The sequence below is a fragment of the Otolemur garnettii genome, unplaced genomic scaffold, assembly GCF_000181295.1.
Source record: "Otolemur garnettii isolate 467f Iridium unplaced genomic scaffold, OtoGar3 scaffold00115, whole genome shotgun sequence".
Taxonomy (NCBI): Eukaryota; Metazoa; Chordata; class Mammalia; order Primates; family Galagidae; genus Otolemur; species Otolemur garnettii.
This window is the reverse complement of record NW_003852510.1, coordinates 3,227,313-3,233,088: the sequence shown is the minus strand read 5'-3', so window position 1 is coordinate 3,233,088 and position 5,776 is coordinate 3,227,313. Positions and strand designations below refer to the sequence as shown.

Below are 5,776 nucleotides of genomic sequence, written 5' to 3'. Positions count from 1 at the left end.
ATATTTTTTCCTCCATTCTTGTGATACTTTGCTCAGAAGAACATTCTCCAGCTCCATCCATGTGAACATGAAGGATGTAAAGTCTCCATTTCTCTTAGCAGTGTACGGGGTTTCTCCATATCCTTGCCACCATTTATCTTTTGTCTTTTTGATAGTAGCCATTCTGATAGGAGTGCGATGATATCTCATTGTGGTTTTAATTTACGTTTCCCTAATGATTAATGATGTTGAACATTTTTTCATATACTGTTGGCCATTTGTATATCTTTTGAGAAATATTTATTTAAGACCTTTTCCCACTTCTAAATTGAGGTTTTTTTCTTATTACTGAGTTGTTTGAGTTCTTTCTATGCAGCCAACCTTCTGTATCCATGGATTTGTAGTTGGTGGATTAAGCCAATCATAGATTGAAAAATAACAATACAACAATAAAAAAAAATTTAAAAACCAGTGCGGCATAATGTTCACGTACGTTTTACATTGTATTAGGTATTATAAGTAATCCAGAGACGATATAAAGTATATAGGGTTTTTTAGATACTACACATTTTATATAAAGGACTTGAACATCTGCAGATTTTGGTATGTGCAGAGGTCCTGGAACCAGTTGCCCTGCGGATGTTGGAAGAACAATGGTATTTTGAATATTAACACCTTAGCAAATATATGGCTTGCAAATGTTTTCTCCTAGTCGGTAGGTTGTCTCAGCAGTGTTATTTCCTTTGCTGTGCAAAAGCATTTTAGTATGATGTAATTTCATCTGTCTATTTTTGCTTTTATTGCCTGTGCTTTTGGGGTCAAATCCAAAAAAAAATCATTGCTCAGACCAATGTAGTTTTGGTTACCTAAAAATGTAGTTTTTGCCCTGTGTTTACTTCAAGTTATTTTATAGTTTACAATCTCATGTTTGTCTTTAATCTATTTTGGATTGATTTTTGTACTATAGATCATGTGAGTAAAGGTCCAGTTTCTTCTGCATGTGGATATTCCATTTGGAAATCAGAATATTGTTTGATAACATTTTGTAAATGAGTATTTTATGATAATAGATGGTTAGCACATTGTAAATGCAGCAATATTTTTCCAGCCCTTTTGTACATGTTACCTTATTGTAATTTTTATCTCAAGACAATTGCATGGCCTAGAATCATAAGATGATAACTAGAACTTGCATAGTAAATCTTTCCGTCATAGGTATATTTTATGTGTGACTTTTGCCAGAAATGCAAATTCTACTAAATATCTACATGTTTCCATCTGAGAAAGATGTATCATCTTAGCTAATGATTCTACCTTATTGATATCCAGCTGAATTGTCAGGAATCATACCATTCTTTTCTGCCCTTGAGGGCATATGATCTATGTGACTTGTTTGTTTTTTTTTTTGAGACAGAGCCTCAAGCTATCCCCCTGGGTAGAGGGCCATGGCATTACAGCTCACAGCAACCTCCAACTCCTGGGCTCAATCGAGTCTCCTGCCTCGGCCTCCCAAGTAGCTGGGACCACAGGCGCCCGCCACAACGCCCGGCCATTTTTTGGATGCAGCCATCGTTGTTGTTTGGCGGGCCCGGGCTGGGGATTCAAACTGGCCACCTTAGGTGTATGTGGCTGGCGCTGAGCCATCTATGTGACTTGTTATGTGTTCTAAGTTATATGATCTAAGTCAGGGGTCTTCACACTTTTTAAACAGGGGGCCAGTTCACTGTCCCTAAGACCGTTGGAGGGCCGGACTGTGGGCCCTGGGACAAGTTGACTGCTAAGCAGGACAGGCAGTGGCAGCAAAAATACCTGGCAGGCCAGATAAATGTCCTCGGTGGGCCGTATGTGGCCCAGGGGCCATAGTTTGAGGACGCCTGAAAGTAATCTCTGTGATCTTAGATCTGTGTGATTTAAGTATATGTTACCTGTATTTTTATTTGAAATCTTTATTTATTGATTTTTACTTTGAAGATTTTTTTAACCAAGAAGAATTTTACTTTCATTTTTTACAAATTTATCTGCTTAGTGCATTCTGAATACAGTTAGTTTTAAAGCTATGAGAATAGTAGTGCCTTCTTTGGAATGCAGTTATCTGGATGATAAATGTAGGTACTTCTTTCTGAAATGTAAACCATGAACTGCGTGGAATTTTAGAAATGCCCTTTATTATAGGACTTGTCAGGGATGGTATTCCAATAAAAAGTAAATCTTGGACTTTTAATTTAAAAGGCTTGATTTGGGCTCGGTGCCTGTAGCTCAAGCGTTTAGGGTGCCAGCCACATACACTGGAGGTGGTGGGTTTGAACCTAGCCCAGGCCTGCCAAACAGCAATGACAACTACAGCCAAAAAATAGCTGGGTGTTATGGCAGATGTTATGGTAGTCCCAGCACATGGGAGGCTGAGGCAGGAGAATCGCTTAAGCCCCAAGAGTTTGAGGTTGCTGTAAGCTGTGACGCCACAGCACTCTGCCGAGGGTAACATAATGAGACTCGGTCTCAAAAAAAAAAAAGGCTTGATTTGTCAGTTGTATGAATAGGCCTAAATAGCCTTAAAAACTTTTTTTTATGGTATCTATTGAGTTAAAGAAGTTCTATTTACTTCAGATATAGGGTTTTTTTTTTAAGTTTAAAATATTTATTAAAAAGGCTTTTTAATTCTATTCTATATGAACTAGATTTTCTGATTAAATCTTGGGGAGTCTGTTTATTTTGTTTATATTGTACCCTTTTTACTGAGTAGTAATTTCAGAGTGAATCCCTTGCATAACTGGCCCAAATATATCTCAGTTTTAAATTGTATTTACTTGGTTTTTGACCTAACTAAGTTCCTTCTGTGAAGATGTATGGGCCATTCATTGTTGGGAATTGAAATTTATACATTTGAGTTAAACATATGTTGAGTAATAGGGTCTTTTATGTCATGTTAGTGTATGACTTGTTTTTGGAATATGCAGTGATCTTTTTAAAAAATCAGATTCTTTGAGGTATAATTTATATGCAGCAAGATGTCATTGTAAGTATAAAATTTGAGGTTTTTTCTTTTAAAATCAGCTAAATAGGTATAACTTTCATTAATGTTCAATGACTTAAAGTATTCAATTTAATGAATTTTTAAAACAGCTTCAAGTATAATTTTACATTTCATAAAATTCACATTTTATGGATACAATTTCTTTTAGTAAATTTGTATCATTATGTAGGCATGACCAAAATCTAATTTTAGATCCCTTCTATCATGTGAAAAATTTTCTCAGGCCCTTTTGCAGTCAGTCTCGCTTCTCAGGAAACCACCAGACTGCTTTCTGTAATAGTACTAGTTCTGACTTTCCTAGAAATTTCATATAAATGGAATCATAGTCTTTGGCATTGTGTTTTTGAGACCATTCATCTTTTTGTTGCTGAATAGTATTCCCTATTTTGTTTATTTACCAGCTGAAGGATAGTATCCAGTTCTAAACTATTATTAATAATTGTCCTATGCATATTCTGTATACATCTTAGTGGCTTTTACAAATAAAAATATACTTTTATTTTTCCTGTGAGGAATTGCTGGGCATTATGGTAAATTTATGTTTAACTTTCTAAGGAAACTGCCGAACAGACTCTGCTAGTTTACATTCTTACCAGTATTGTATGGGGGGTTTCAGTTTCTCTGTGTTCTGACCAATGCTTAGTATTGTCAGCTTTTTTTTTTGTTGTTGTTGTTGTTGTTGTTGTTGAGACAGAGTCCCACTCTATGCCCCTAAGCAGAGTGCCGTGGCTTGGTAGCTCACTGCAACCTCAGACTCCAGCTTGTGGACATCCCACTGCCTTAACCTCTGGAAGCCGCTGGGATTAGAGGCGCCATAGCACGCCGGCTGGGTTTTTCTATTTTTTTTCATGAGTTGGGGTCTCATTCTCACTCAAGTGAGTCACGTACTCCTGAGCTCAAGCAATTCTCCCTCCTCAGCCTCCCACAGCGTTGGGATTACAGGCGTGAGCCACCGCACCTGGCTGTCAGCCTTTTTAATTTTAGCCATTTTATTGTTTTATATAGTATTTCATTGTTTCTTAATCAGTTTTTTTTTGAGACAGAGTCTCACTATGTTGTCCTTGGTAGAGTACTATGGCATCACAGCTCACAGCAACCTCAAACTCTTGGGCTTAAGTAATTCTCTTGCCTCAGCCTCCCAAGTAGCTGAAACTATAGACACCCACCACAATGCCTGGCTATTTCGTTGTTGCAGTTGTCATTGTGGTTTAGCAGGCCCAGGCCGGGTTTGAACCTGCCAGCCCCAGTGTATGTGGCTGGCGCCCTAACCCCTAAGCTACAGGCACCAAGTCTAACCAGCTCTTTTGAAATAAAATTTCCATATCATACAATTCATCCATTTTTAAGCATGCAAATTCAGTCACTTTTAGAATATTCAGAGTTGTGTGGCCATCACCACAGTTTATATCATCTCCTAAAAGAAATGGCATGCCTTGGCTGGATTCTCCTACCTACCCACTCCTGACCTAAACAATACTCATCTACTTTCTATCTCTATAGATTTGTCTCTTCTGGATGTTTCATAAGTGGAATCATACAGTAAGTGCAGTATGTGCTTTTTTTTTTTTTTGAGACAGAGTCTCAGTTGCCCTCAGTGGAGTGCTGTGGCATTAAAGCTAACAACCTCAAACTCTTGGGCCCAAGTGATTATGGGCACCCTCCACAATGCTGGGCTATTTTTAGAGACAAGGTCTTGCTCTAGCTCAGGGTGGTCTTGAACCCATGAGCTCATGCAATCCACCTGCCTTGGCCTCCGAAGTCAGTATGTGGTCCTTTATGACCAGCTTCATTAACTTCCATTTCCAAGGTTTATCTTTGTTGTATAATAGCATGTATCATTTTTCATTTCTTTTTATTACCAAATAATATTTCATATATAGTTATATAACTTTTTATCTGTTAATCATTTGATGAACATTTGGATTTCTTCCACTTTTACCTATTATGAAAAGGCTGATGTGAATATTTCTTAAACAGTTATTTACTTTGTGTGCATGTGAATGCGTGTTTTCATTTCTCTTGGAATATACCTGGGAGTGCAATTGCTGGGACATACGGTAACTGTGTTTAGCCTGTTGAGAAATTGCCTGTTTCTAATGTGGCTGCACTATCTGATGTTCCCTGCAACACTAACATAAGTACAGTAGCATCGATTTTAATTGATGTTCATTAGAGACTAGGGGTGGTGGTGGTAGTGGTGCATTTTTACAACTTCATGCTAAGAAATCCTAGTTGTCTGCTTATGGAATTGGATATCATATTGAATGAACTTTGCTTTCCTTGTCTCCCCCTTGAAAACACCATAGACGTTCACTCTTGATTAATCATCTCATTTTTCTGTTTTACAGAGTAACAAAGTTAACCTTGAGTTTTGTGAAATACCAGAGAAGAGAAACTAAGAGGACAGTAGACAAGGTTTTTCCAGTTTGCATAATGTAAGTTCTTTTCACTTTTCTTGGCCAGGGTTCTGTGTTAGCTGACAAAGCTGTTTCTATGGAAACGAATAGCTGAACCTCTTAGAATGTCTGAGGAATGCTGATAACTTAAAATGAGACTTCCCAGCTGCTGGTCAAAGGACGTTCTTGCTAGAGAAGGGGAGAAAGGGTGAAATGAAAAATTTCTAGAGTTCTAGACACTAGTGTAAGATGAACATGTTTATGCATATGAAGTATACTCTTCTGTTTCCATCTGCCTTCAAATTAGATACTGCTAATAAAGGTAATTGTCTTCATGTTAACCTGTCTTGTTTCCCAGCTGGTTCTGTTT

The 5,776-nt window shown here is 37.6% G+C and overlaps 1 protein-coding gene across 1 annotated transcript in view; it reads left to right on the top strand.

The window, feature by feature from the left end:
- The window catches only part of MPP5 (membrane palmitoylated protein 5), a 106,332-nt gene that overhangs the window by 32,811 nt on the left and 67,745 nt on the right, over positions 1–5,776 (top strand). The window contains exon 2 of the mRNA XM_003797385.3: positions 5,359–5,445. The gene's annotated coding sequence lies outside the window, so the exon portion shown is untranslated. The remainder of the gene's footprint in view (positions 1–5,358; positions 5,446–5,776) is intronic.